This window comes from Vicugna pacos, unplaced genomic scaffold, assembly GCF_048564905.1.
Source record: "Vicugna pacos unplaced genomic scaffold, VicPac4 scaffold_102, whole genome shotgun sequence".
Taxonomy (NCBI): domain Eukaryota; kingdom Metazoa; phylum Chordata; class Mammalia; order Artiodactyla; family Camelidae; genus Vicugna; species Vicugna pacos.
In genome coordinates, this window is record NW_027328782.1 from 1,511,834 (window position 1) to 1,526,223 (window position 14,390).

At 46.6% G+C, this 14,390-nt stretch overlaps 1 protein-coding gene and 1 pseudogene across 1 annotated transcript in view; both read left to right on the plus strand.

Moving 5' to 3' along the window:
- Positions 1-5,997, plus strand: part of LOC140694683 (uncharacterized) — a 130,430-nt pseudogene extending 124,433 nt beyond the window's left edge.
- Positions 1-14,390, plus strand: part of LOC140694685 (trafficking protein particle complex subunit 9-like) — a 78,420-nt gene that overhangs the window by 24,547 nt on the left and 39,483 nt on the right. The window lies entirely within an intron of this gene.

Consider the following 14,390-nt stretch of genomic DNA (forward strand, 5'->3'; position numbering starts at 1 on the left):
AGTGTCCAGGGCCTGGTGTGCACCTGCCATCTCTCACCCAGCCGGGATCCCCTCAGTCCGCGGCTGGCGTCCCCTTCCCCTCTCCCTCCCGCTAGTCCTCTCCTCCCGGGCTTGCTCTTCTCGTCCGGCGGCCCGTCCCCGCCCCTGGGCGGGCTGTGTCCCGGGCGGGCGGGGTCTGCGGACCCGGACGGGGGCGGGCGCCTGGGACTGTGGCTGGGGCTGTCCTCCGAGCGAGGCTGCAGCCCGCGTCCCCCTCCCCGCTTTCCCTGCCCCGCGACCCCGGGGCTGCCCTGCTCTCCCTTTCCCGCTCCCTCAGGACCAGCTCTGTGGCGTGGGCGCTGCTACCTGGGCTGAAAGCCTCCGGCTCTAACCCCCAGCTTCTCCTGGTGGAGTCGGGATAAGGGAGCGTCACTGCTAAGCGAGGTTCTGTCTCCCCCCTCCATGTTTCTGCCTCAGGTAAGTACCTTGAACACTTTCAGGTGTTATGATGGCGGTGCTTGTTGATGTCACGTGTTTTTATAGTGAGAGGGATTGCAGTGGTGAAAGCAGGGCTTGGTTCTGTTAAAAATGTGCTGAAGGCATGAGGCTGTGACATCCTCCTTCCTTCCCTCTCCCAGGGTGAAAGGAGTGATCCTCGATTTTCAAAAGATAGTTACAGTCCCTAACTAGCCCAGCCCAGCTAGTGTGTGTTAACAGGAACAGCACCACCAGAGGCCTTGGAGACCCAGGCATATTGCAGCCCTAAAGTGCTCCTGGCATAGTTTGGCTTGTTTAGGTTTTTTGTTTTTCTTAAATTGTGGGACAGACTAGTGTATAAACTGAAAAATAATTGTCAAGAAATAATTTTCATAGGACAGTTTTATTGTGATATAGTTCACACACCATGAATTCCATCCATTTAAATGGTACAATTCAGCAGCTTTTTGCATATTCACAGTGGTGCATGCATTATTATTCCAGAACGTTTTCATCACTTCAGAAAGAGCAGTGGAAATGAATGACCTATCCACCCCTCCCAAGTGGTGGTTCTAAAGAAATTTCTTGGCTATTCCTGACCATAAATTAACTTGTTATATTCCAAGAAAAATCTGGTAGGAATTCTAACCAGAATTGAAATGAATCTGTCTATCAAAACAGGAAGAATTTATACCTTTATGGCATAAACTTCTTCTACCCATGAATATATCTGGGACCCTATCTTTTCATCTGACCAGAGCCTGGCCCATGTGAAGTTCTCACTACTTTTTGGGCTTGTGAATGATGAGATTCTATACATCGTTAGTTGCAACTGTAGCCTTTCACAGAAGAGAAAAGTAACCTCAGTGAAGCAAGTGACTCTCTGATGGTCAGAAAGAGTGACAGCCAGTGCTGGAGTGATCCAGTGGACTTGGTGTTTGCAGCTAGATTTCTCGACCACCTACAGTTAAGGGGATTAGAGAGTTCTTTTATTTTTTCTTAATGGCGTTGCATTTATTTTTACTTATTTTTTAAAATTATTTTTTATTTAAGTGTAGTCAATTTACAATGTTATTTTCAAGTGTGCAGCAGAGATTCAGTTATAAACATATGCATATGTATATATATATATGTTTTAGATTGTTTTTAGTATAAATCACTACAAGAAATTGAATATAGTTCCCTGTGTTATATAGCAGGTCCTTGTCACTTATTTTATATTTACTAATTTGTATCTGTTAATCCCCCCTTTCCTGCCTGCTAAACACAGTTTGCATTCTATGTCCATGTGTCCATTACAAGGAGCACCGTTTTTCCTAGTAATATATGCTCTTTTGCTGCTTTCAGTTTCAGTAATTCCATCTTATCTGTGGGCGCTTTTCTTCTGGTGGCCTTAATGTGGTTTGCACACGTGGTAATAGAGATCTGTATTTGGGAGAACCCCAGGCCTCGTGTAGTCCCTGGTACAGAGTGCCCACTGAATTGATGCTTGAACTGGGAAAAAAGCACAGTAAATGTTGGAATTTCCACTATGGTTGAGAATTCTATAACCTCTTTTGACAAACTTAATATTGGCTGCACCCATTCTGGGTAATTTGGTGGAAATTCATGTTATGGTGGTGAAGAGACGGGGCCTTGTATGCTTCTTCTCTTTCTGTTTTCTAACACTCATTCTCCTGGGCCTTCCAGATCCTCCCCTAGAAGTGCCAGGTCTGGCTTGGTGCTGCACTGAGGCAATATTTGTTAATAACGCCCTTTCCTCATCTCTTCTGAGCCTCCGGTTTTTTCTCTGCACAATGAGGGCTTAGACTAGATAACTACTTTTCAGTTTCTTTTAAAGCCATGTTTCCTTTGAGAAACAGAAAATGCAAATCTCTCCTCTCAAACCAACCCTTTAGATTTTGAAAAGTCCTCCAAGGAGTGACATAGCTCTTTGTGGAAAATGAATGTGATTGTGATTCCAGGTGACACAGAAAAGACTCTTCAGAGATTGATTGCAGGGAGAGGGCAGGAAAGGGGCAGTATGTCACACTTTCTAGTGTGAGCACTGGAGCAGGGGCTTGGATTTAAATACGGTGTCTGACGTGGCCTCTCTCTAATCTTGTAGAATGTGATAAACTTCTCTACCTCAGTTTCTTGATGTGTCAAGTTGGGGTGATAATATTTTAAGGCTTTTGTGAAACATTATGCACATAAGCCATTTGTGTATGGGTAGAAACAAGACCTGCTAGGGATTCAGGGATTTGTTTAAAAAAAAAATCTTGTCCATAGCACTCTGTCTGTGTGTATTTAGTAGTTCCTGAAGGGTGAGGGTGAGTCTAAAGTCCATCGTGGGACAGGTGGCCCATGGTTCTCTGTGCCCCTGAATGCCCCCTCCTCCCCAGTCCTCTTCCTCAGTCCAGGATGAAGTTCCCTAGTAGATTTACTCAGAGGTCTTGTGAAAATGGCTATTCATTTTATTGTTTCACCAAGAAGGGCTGCCATCATGATCTCTGTGGTCAGGTTTTGAAGGGCTGCCATCATGATATCTGGTAAGAATTCTATGGAATTGGGTGTTTCTATTTAATGAAAAGAAAAAAATTACAAATAGAAAATTAGAACAAGGATGGTCACATGGGCTCTTGGAAGTGGACACCATTAGAAGTTGGAGGGACTAGTGGGCTCAGTGGGAATGTTAACTGAGTGTATCTCATGGGCTGGGCATTGTCCTATTTGTACTGTGTGTTCCTTATTTGAGACAGTGAGCTCACCTAACCTCGAAAACCTCTTTAAAAAATTAGACTTTTTATTTTGAGATGTAATGTAGATTCCCATGTGGTAGTAAGAGATAATATGGAGAGAGCCTATGGACTCTTTTCCCAGTTTTCCTTAATGGTTCCATCTTGCAATATTGGGGTACAATTCATTACTGACTCACTAACAATTTGAGGTTTGTGTTATTGCCCTCATTTCTATCCACGATTAAATTGGGGCTTAGAGAAGCACACAGGCCTGCCCAGGTCACCCACATTGTTAGTGCAGAGTCTGGTGAACGTGGGCTTGGGATTCCCAGGAAGTATCATTATGATGGTCTTTGGCAGGGAGCAGCATTCACTTTGCTTGTTTATTCATTCATTCAAGAAACATTTATTGAGTAAATTCTGTGGGTCAGATGCTTTCTTAGGGTTATCTGATTCTTCAGCAGTACTGAGAACCAGGAAATATTTATATTTTTTAAACTGAGAAAATTAGCTCTGAGAGGTTATAACTCCCCCAAAGGAAGAATAGCTCATAAAGGGGGGATAGTACAATTGTACAGTCACCACTTTTTATGCAGGTGGTACCCTAGGCATTTTACATTTGCAAACATCCGTAATCCAGATATATTCTTGCAAGGCATGGATTTTTTTTAATTGATGTATAGTCAAGTTTACAATGTTGTGTCAATTGCAAGGTGTTTTTTGACTTTTGAATTAAAAAATACTTTTTCAGGAGGGAAATTAGGTGTATTTATTTGTTTGATTTTTTAAAATGAGGTACTGGGGTTTGAACCCAGGACCTCGTACATGCTAAGCATGTGCTCCACCAATGAACAGTACCCTCTACCCCAAGGCAAGTTTTCTTATCCATTACTATGAAGCTAAGGGGTTCAAATAAATTGAATAGGAATCCAGATCTTTTGATCCTACTGTGGTCCTTCTCTTTATATTCTGCTGAAGGGGGTTGGGGAAGCATTTCCTTTGTTCATTTCTTTATTCAGCATTTTTGAGCAGTGACTTTGCATCAGGGCCTTGCTAGGTGCTTGGAAATAGAAAATAAGAAATGACCTTTCTCTGCAGAGGCAGGAAGCCTAGACCAAAAGCTGGGTAATGTGATCCGAGCTACAGTAGCCATGTGCAGACTATGAGGACAAACTGTACCCCCGGATTTGCTTTGGCTTCCCTTGCCTTCTGTCTGGTACACACCAGGTCACCGCAACCCAGATGGGCCCATAGCACACAGCAGAGAATGTACCTCGATCTCCTCTCCTGTCTCGGCAGGGCCTGCAACATGAGCATCCCTGACTACGTGCAGTGTACTGAGGACCACCAGACTCTTCCCGTTGTAGTCCAAACCATGGAGATCATCTCAGAGGAGAATTTCTTTTGCATCTATCAGCTACTCACCTCGGTGAGCCATATCAGCCCATGTGGCTCCCAGTGGACACTCTGTATCCACTACAGGCACCGCTATGTGCCCGAGAATGGGTGGAGCGTCTTCCAGAAACACTGCAAGGTCGTGGGCCTTGTCACCATTACCGACTGTCTCTCTGCCAAGGCCTTGGAGAAGCTCCACGTGCAGAGGAGCTGTATGGCACCTCGATAATGACTCTCAGCTCTTTGTCTTTGTACTGCATGTGGAGGAAGTCGAGCAGCCGCGCACCGACGTTGCCTTCAAATTTAGAGGACTGCAGGGTGGTGGAGAAGAGGATCGAGGACTTCACTGAGTCACTCTTCATCTTGCTCAAGTCCAAGTGGCTGGATGGTGGCCCCAAGAATTCTGGGGACAAGATCCCCCTCCCCTGCATCCCGTTTGAGAAGGAGGACTTCATGGGACTGGACACAGACAGCAGGTAAGTTTACCTGGAGGCCAGTCCACCCTGGCTTTGTGCCGGATTGTTTCCCTACATCCAGAAAGGAATCAGCAAGGAAGAAGTCTGTCTTGTAGCCAAGGGGGGATGGAGATGCAGCCCGCCGGTTTACAGACATTTCAAAGTGAATCCGCCTTTGTTTCAGAGAGATCCTTTTAGGGTTAGTGTGGACACTTACTCCCGCTTTACAGCCATGACCATGGTGGGACCCCTGGGGTTGCTGTCCAATAAAGTAGCCAAAGCCACTGATGCTAGGAGCACTGGGGAGGAGGCTGGACTGAGCTGAGATGTGCTCTAGGTCAAATGCACATCAGACACTGAGGCTTGTCTAGTAAAAGTATATAAACTATCTCTTTACTTCCTATATTGATTACATGTCAAAATGATAGTATTTTACATACAGTAGATTAAGTAAGATCTGTTCTTAAAATCAGTTTCTAGTATTTGTTTTTTGTTTGTTGGTTTGTTTCTTTGTTTACCATTTTAAACGTGGCAAATGGGAAACGTTATTTACATGGCTCTCATTTCATTTCTGTTGGGCAGCCTGTCCTGGGACAGTCTCATCCCTTTGCTTATAGATGAGATGCTGAACCCCGAGAGGCGGAACGAGGAGCTGGTTGAGCTGGGGCTGGAGCCGGTGTCTCCTGCCTCCCAGGCCCAGCACCTATTCTGCTCAGGCCCTCTCTTCTTGCCCGACAGCCTCCATGCCAAGTTAGGACATCAGAAACACCGCCGGGGACTTCCGAATGAACTCCTTATGCAGGGAAAGGCGTATCACGGTGTATGGGACAGAGCAGGGAAATGTTCATTCTCACTTTTTCCCTGTGATTAAGTCAACGGCCCCACATTGCCTCGGAAGTACAGACGAGCTCTTCTGGGCTGCCTACCCCCCCAACTTCAGCTCTGTTTCCCGGTGTATCTGTTGTGCTGTCCCTCAGGCAGAAGAGGGTGAGATGCCTTTTCCGAGACGTGGAAACCTTTGCTGGGGAGAGTGAGGGAAGCTGTGTTCCCCCGGCCTACGGCCTCTGTCCTTGAGTCTGGAGAGGGCTCATGGTGGTCCCACAGGTGACGGTCGGAGAACCTGGCACATGTTTCTGGGCCCGCTGTGAAGGAAGTGCTCTGTGACTCTTGAACTTAGCTAAGATCAGATCCTACTCTCTGGTTGTTGGTAAGTTGGAGGAGAAGATGCTAGAGAATTGATAAAAAGAATGTCTAGACCAGCCCTGTGAGTGAGAAGCACAGGGGACACGAGTCCCACCTGCGAGAGATAATGTAGCGGGCTCTGGATGAATTTTCTGTTCCTCCCAGACATACCTCTATGACTTAAGGAAGGGGAGAGGCATGCTGTAGCCATGATCTGTACTTGTCCTCTCAGGGCCCTGTGATCTACATGCCCGCACTCCCCATCTGCTTCTTAAGATGAGCTGGCATGTATAGGAGCCTGGGCACTGCTGAGGGCATAGCTGCCAGCACCGTGCTACACCAAGTCTGGCTCCGTTCACCTCTCCTGTCAACACCTGCTGAGGCCCCAGGCATTAGTCAAGGTAGGTGCATCAGTGCAACATAATCAGGGACCACTTCTCCCCCTGGACAGACTGGTGAGTGAGCAGTGGAAGCCTGGAGCCCTGCCCCAGCCCCCACGCCACTGCCTCCTCTTTTGTCATAGGAGGCACTGGTGATATTTTTGCTCAACAAATGCTTGTCTCTGAGTCTGCAGCCCCACCAGAGAATGCCAGATTGTTTTTGTCTTTTGAAGTCTGCCCTTGGGACTTGGCGGAGTATCCGGATGTGTAATTAGCCCACAGTGGTTGACACTGTCCCCATTGTTTACCCAGAACCTCGTGTACCAGGCATGGCTCCCAGTATCGAAATACAGCAGCGCATTAAACCTCCCTCCTTTTGGGTCTGTCTGTTCTGGTACCATAAGGGCTCAGCCAGCTTCTGAACGTCAGTGAGATAACGCGGCCAGTGAGCTCGGGTCAAGCACATTCTCCTCCAGTCACTTTTACCCCATTGTTGCTTTTAGTATTCCACAGTCATTAATTATTTAAACAATTCTTTGGTACAGGAGCAGAGCCTAATTCTCTCCTGCTACTCTTGGTGGAAGTGAGTAAAACGGTCCAGACTGAAATGCGACCACAATTTGTAGCTCAAAAGCTGCCTTGAAGCTTGTAGGTGGAATTTTGGTTAGGGGCGCTGACCACGTTGGGGTCCCCCGGCAGCGCCGCTCCCCTTAGGTCCCTGCTTTCCCTGGAGCAGGGGGTGATGGTGGGTCTCACCATCCCCTCGTCCCTGGCCTCACACACTCACGTAAATTCTTGTACATGCTGTCAAAATCATTTTTGTTCTTGTGTGTTTCTAATTTTCTCTTGTTCCTCTTTTCCTTTTTCTTTATTCCTTTTTCATTTGTACTGCCCAGTGAGCATGTTGTTGCATCTGAAAATGTGGGCTGTGCACACCCTGCATTGGAAATAGCCAGATTGCCCTCCATACTGTCTCCATCGCTTTAAAAAGCAAAATCTTAATATCTGTCTTGATCCATGTATTATCCTAGTCATTTTGTATTTTCTAATGTTTTGGAATATTTGCTTTGTTAGCACATTACCCACTGGTGTTAGATACCTGTTAAAATCCTTGCTTTGAGGGACCTGTTTGGTCCTCCTTTTATTTGGTGACAAATGCGCCCTTATTAAATTTGTTTGATTGTTTTGAAGAAGTAAGATGCGAATTGATTTAGTCGGCTGCTCAGGGATTCTTTTCATGGAGTATTTAAACTTGTAAGGTCAAACTCTGCAGCATTTTGCTCGATTCCTGCTTTTACACAAACGTGCTCGGCACGCGGTTCCTGGCTGTCGCTGTGTGACGTGCGTGACGGCGCTTCCTGGCCGGCGGTCACTGGTGAGGAAGTGGCCGGCTCGGGGGTGACAGCTGCAGGGGACGCTGTTGGAGGAAGCGGTCACCGTTTGGTTCTTTAATTTTTTTTTTTTGCATTCAACTTCCCCGTGCCATTTACTTTACTTTGCCTTCATAAAGGGGCAGAATTGGGTCTAAAATCCATGACACTATTTGTTCCCTTTACGAGGCTGGTTTTTCTGGGTATCAGGACAACATGACCTTCTCCTAAGTAGCTGGCTCACCTGGATCTGTTGGACACAGGGACAGCTAAAAGGGCCGTAGCTTCCTCTCTGCTCCAGCCAGTGGGCATTCAGAGCTGGGTCTGTGGTTTGCCTCAGCAGCCGTGCAGACCTCCCTGCCCCGGCCTTTACTTTTAACCCATGTTGGCAGTAAAGAGTTGAATCCGTTTCTGTTGCAGCTGACATCCACCACTGACAGCCGTGTCGTTAGTTTGTGGTAGTCAGTCTCCAACACCCCAGACAACCGTGAAGGAAGATGATTTGGCCGACCTAGGACCCTGGATTCTCACCCTCACCATGGTTCATCTCACCCGGTGGAAGGGTTTGGCCACCACCATCATGCTGACCATGAGGCCTTGTTTCTCCTTTCATGCTCTGGTCCAAATGTGGACACTTCATTTTTCACTGAATCTGTCTCGCTTGAGACAGGCCAGAATATCTGAATGAGTCCATCACATTCTGGGTGGGGAACAGAACAGAAGTAAATGTCGCAAGTAGATGGAGTCTAGGCTGTGCGGGTTGGCAAATGCAGGCTGGGATCTGTGATGGCTGGGCTGTACACTGGACACAGGTCTTTCCCGTGGCTCCCGAGAGCCCAGGAGTTGGAGTGATAACAGCCTTGCGTGGGTTCCCCCATCCTCATCTGCTCACTGGCAAGTGTGTCTGCTAATTAGGAGCTCCCCCAGACCTCGGGCCCTTCAAAGCTCAGACCACGGGAAAATCTTGAGTCCCTTCTCCTGGGCCTCCTGTGTGAGAATCCAGTGCCTTCTGAGGTGACCAGCGGCAGGAGATGCCTCCCCCTCCAGGGAGCACCCTACGGCGGACTGTTAGTGAACCATGCTGTGAGCTTGTGTGTTTCCGGCCATGGTCCCTGCAAAACCACACTTGAGATCAGCTTATTGGCGAAAATAACAGGACTGATTCCATGGCAGGGCCGGGGGGAGGGAACAGTGGAAATTGAATGTGAGCTGAGACAACTAGGTGGGTGCTGAGGCTGTTACTAAAATGGGGAGTCTGGGAGGTACCTGCCAGGAATCGAATTCCAGAGTAAATGGTGGACATGAGGCATTTTTAAGATGCCATTTTTCATCCAAGTTAGGACTTCAAAGAGGCACTCGGCTCTATGAGACTGGGGCTCAGGTGAAGGAGCTGGACTAGAGATACAAGTTGGGAGTCGTCATTCTTAGCTGGTGTTCACAGCCTTGCATGTGAATTAGATCATCTCGAGAGCTGAAGACTGAGGCTGAGGGAGGGGAGGGCTGTGCCTCGGTTGGAGGTAAGCCCAGACCATGCAGCTTTGGTGTGTCAGCCAGCGGCGTTTATCATTTTCAGAGCAATCCCATTTATCCTTAAGGGGCCTGGGGGTCAGCAGGGCCAGCCAGAAAGAAATCCAAAGGGAGAGTCTTGGCCACGTGTGCGTCTTAGGAAGGTGTAGAGGCTGCAGGATACGGAAGGTTAGAATCCTCAGAAGCTGGAGTTGGAGTGGGGAGAAGGTATTCACAGTCACCTGTGAGGGAGGGAGGGAGACCTAGGGAGTCCCCACCCTACTGGACTCGCTTTCCCATGAACAGGAGGCAGTCAGACAGAGGATCTGAGGTAAGAAGGATGGGCACTGGGAGGGGAGCCAACCTGGAGAATGGTGCTTGGAAAGTTCTGGAATAGTCTCCCTGAAAAATAGAGTTAAAAATACCCAGACTCTTAAGAATATTGTTAGTGACTTGGGAGGAGGCAGTTGTTTTTCTGGCCTCCTAAGTGTAAGTCATGTATCCAGGGATACACAGAAGATACGGGCAGTCTGTTCCGGGGACTTGATCCTTACCAGGGGGATCAGTGCAAGTTTAAAGGGGCAGAAGGGCAGCGGATCGAAACTAGCCAGGCCCCGTGTCAGGTAGCAGTCGGCCGCCCTACTTGCGTGTTTCATTCACATCCATGACTCCCAGGTGGGCGCTGACAGCCCCCTTTTGGGGATTGGGAAGCCTTCTCAGAGGGGTTAAGGAATTGGTTTTTTTAGCGGTTGATAAATACTGTAGCAGGATTCAAGCAGAGCCTTGTCAGACTTCAAGGGCATGTTCTCTCTACTGTTTCCAGTACTTCCCTGTTATACCTGGAATGGTGAAGTGGGTCAGATTTGGAGCCTTTCAGAAAAAGTATGATTTAAGTGCCTCAGGACTGTTTCACAAAGCTCAGCGTTCTTTGATTGTTCTGAAGCATGCAGTGCTTTTCGCCCCACAGAGGTAACGTCTAACTCCATTGTCGATGATGTGGTTGCAAATGATATACAGGTGTAAAACCACACTTCGCAGCTTCTAAAGGGAAACTCTCCAATTCTCCCTTGGTCGGCTTTCTTCCACGGGGTGTAACTGTGCTGCAGCATAGGCCTGAGCTTCCGTATGGAGTGAGGATTTAATATCCGAAGTTAGCATAAAATGGTCAGATGAAGAAAACCGACATTGACAATTTATTTTTGGGTTTCATTAGTCAAGATATACTATCAGTTAATGGCCCATATAGCAAATGAAATTCAGTATAGGACATTGCATTTCTTCCTTTCTATTCAGAGTTCTCTTACCGAATAAGGTTGCCTGCTTTGGAACATCAGTTTCACCACACGGCACCTATCAGTGTGTTGGTGTGATTGCATTTACAGAGTGAATGTAATCTGGGCTTCCTCAGCCCCAAACACTTCAGTGCAGAATCACGGGCTGTAGACGTCTGTTAGTCACGCAAATACTTCTAAAATTATATGATGCCAGAAAAGAAAGAAGAGAGAGAGAGAGAGATTGCCTTTATCAAAGTTCCTTTCAGTTCTAACTGCAAACTGTTGTTGAGCAGCTCTGGTTTCCTTTGGATATGAATGTATACATTTCTTTGCATGTAACCTAGGTTTTGGACTAGAACACCAAGTTCTTGCTGTCCCCAAGCCACAAAAATAGTAGCCAAATTGCACACGTGTGAAATAGTTTATACTTTTTTCTGAGAAAGTATCCTTGAATTTGGGACTTGGACTGTGATTTCTGCTTTTTGCTTCCCTCAACCGTCTTGTAATCTCTCACTCCTTCCCACGTGGTTCCCAAGTGTTCGTGGTCTCAAAGGAGCGGGCAAACACCCAGTTGGTCACCATGTACTGCTGCTATAGATAGAGACCAGACAAGACCTAAAGGACATTATCGGAGAGGAATTCCTGGAAGAAATGGGCTCTACATTCAGTTGTGAGGACAGAGTAAGAGTCAGCCAGGAGAAGGAGTCAAGAATGTGTCTCAGATCGCAGGTGCAGCCCGGGCAGAGGCCTGGAGGCTTTTGGCGTGGGCACCCGGGGAGAGTGCCCTGTGCAGTCCAGGGTGGAGGGAGCCCCTGCTGGGGAGGACACTGGAGAGAGTCCGGGATGTAGGGCTTTGGAAGAAGTTGAGTTTTACTAGAACTGACACAGTAGGCAGTGAAGGGTGTCAAAAGAAGTGACCCTCAGGAAAGGTACTTCTGGTTTTGCTTCTGATATTCTACAGACCGAAGGATCGGGACGGGCGAGAGCAGGTATGTCTGTCCCTTTGAGACCCAACCGGTCATTCATTTATACATTACACATGCACTTCTGTGAGTCTAGGGGAGAGAGCGTGTAGCCACTTTAGTAAGCAAAATGTATTTGATTCTTGAGAGCTTAGCATTGTCAGAAGTTGACTTAGCCTAGAATGTTCTAGGAAGAGAGGAACAAATTGTGGAGGTTGGAGGGAGGGAAGGCTTCCTTGGGAAACAGTCAAAATGAGACTGGAGCAAGTGGGAAGTAGGAGCAGGTCAGGGGCCCCTGTGGTCACTGGGGACCTGTGTACTTAGGTGAGGATGGGCGAGCAGGGTCTGGGGTGGGGCTAGAACTCTAACAGGGAGCCTCTAAAGGGTTTGAAGTGGGGGGTTGATGTAATCAAATTTGTGATTTGGGAAGGCTGCCGTGGCTCTCTGTGTTTGTATAGCGGGGAAGAGGGGGTGGGTGCCACCAACTGGGGGATCATTAGAAGACCATTCATAGGCTGGGATATGGGCATCGGGGCTACTTGGGGATGGCAGGGGCAGTGTGGATGCCGGCTTTCCTTATTGGGGGACTTGTTAGCGGGCCGACCTAGAGGCATTTTGTGGCTGGAAGAAAACTGATGGAGGCCGCCAGGTGGATTTTCCTCTTCTCTCCTTCCCTGCCTAGTGTGATGATCTTAGCTCAGCCAACATTTGGAAAAAAAGAGCTAATTTCCAGGGTTGCCCAGGACTTTGTAGAGCTCCTTCGAGTGAGATCTGATCGGATTTAGGTTTGTGTTCAGATCTGGATGTTCACTTAGCTAGAAACGTCCTGTCATTTCGATTTCCATAGGGGTTTTTTACTCCATAAAGATTGCTTTCTTGGTGAGAGGAAATTTAATACAGCTGTTGTCTTTTTCAAAAAAATCGTATCATTTAAGAACTTTAATATTCAAAAGAATAGAAATATATAAAATATTTAAGGAAGTCTTTGGTGTAGTTTCTTTGCTTTCTGAGCTAATGTGGAGTTAGAGCCTTTGCATTACTTCATAGCACATCCTTGTCAGTATTTAAAGAGCTGATAGTGGGCGCCCCAGGCCCCACCTCTCAAAGAATCGTTAAAGTTTTCTCTGAAATAGTGAGGTCATAAAGGTCTTGTTTTCAGAAATCAAACGGTTTATAATACGCAGCATAGCCACATTTATAAAATAATAATTAGTTCAAAATTAAGAAAGTGGAGGATAATTGATTTTTTAAAGCCTATACATAAACTTTCTTGTGCTAATGTTGCAAGTGGAAATTTTGAAAAGAAAAATCCTACTGCAATATCATCTACATGGAATACATATATGAGTTTTACGCTTGAAAAGTAACTGCGCAGTGGTTTTCAAAGTCAGGAGCATTCCAGCTCAGATACTGGCAGTGATGGTTGCTGGTTTTCAATGAAAGAGCCTAAATTTGCCTTCTTAGCTTTTTTATTTTTGTATTGAGAGGGTTGATTAGTGCTTTGCGAGCATGATTTTGGGGCAAATTGAGGGCAGATGTCGTGTAAAAACAGTGAGATATTTCCATGCATTTTATTTTCTGGACATCACCAGGGCACATGTGGGGTTTGTGCCTGCAGGCTGGAATGCTGCAGGACTCCCTAATCCATCACCATTATGTCCTGGAGCTGCTCAGGTCATTGAATGCTTTTCTGTTGCTTGGAGGAAAGGTGGTCTGATGTAGATGATCAGATGTGCAGTTAAAGTGCTATTACTTGAAATAAGAGTAACCTAGAAACATTGCTCTAACAATACAGGATGAGGGAGGAGAATTGTCTGAGCTACTTGCAGTGGGGAGTCTTCTCATGTTTCTCCCACACCGTGACTCCTGCCAATATCCACCACAGTCCTGCACGGTAGTCCTGCCGAAGCAAGCAAGCACTTTGCTCAGAAACGCACTGAATTTCCTTGTGCCTCTGTTTGTTGGCTTTTTTTTGAAAGCACATTTTGCCCTTTGCTTAAATGCCATCCATGCTAGTCAACTCTTACACTCAGTTTTCTGGAACTCGTCCATACATAGCTGCTGAATGGATGAACAGAATGTAGTATCTCCATGTAGTGGAAGATTATTCACATGTAAGAGTGAATAAAAAAGAAAAAAAAAAGAGGAAAATGAAAAAGGCCACCTGTTTTTGGAAGTCCACCCTGACTGTTCAACCCACACTTTTCCCTTTGAAACCCAATCACTTATGCTCCACTCTACTCTTTTTGATAGTGCTTACCACCTTCTAATAATCTTTAACGTTTTCAAAAAAAAAAAAAGAAAGAGGTGCTGATACCACTTCAAAATATACAAGCCTTGATAACAGCTTGTTAATTGAAAGGAAGCAGACACAAACGGTCAAATATTGTTGATTTCAGTGATCTGAAATGCCCAGAAAAGGCACATGCAGAGGCAGAGAGCAGGTGATGGCTGGAAGGGGCTGGTTGGAGGGGGATTAGGGAGTGACTGCTAGTGATAGGCGGATTCTTTAGGGGTGATGAAGTGTTCTGGAAATAGAAGGTGATGGGTGCTACACAACCTTGAGTTTGCAGAAGACTGCTGAGCGCTTTGTCTGGGAGTGCCTGTTGTTGGGGCATCTTTATTTTGTTCTCATCCTGCAATGTGAAGAGCCATCTTCTGCTGTGGCTGTTCTACTCCTGTGAGTTTTG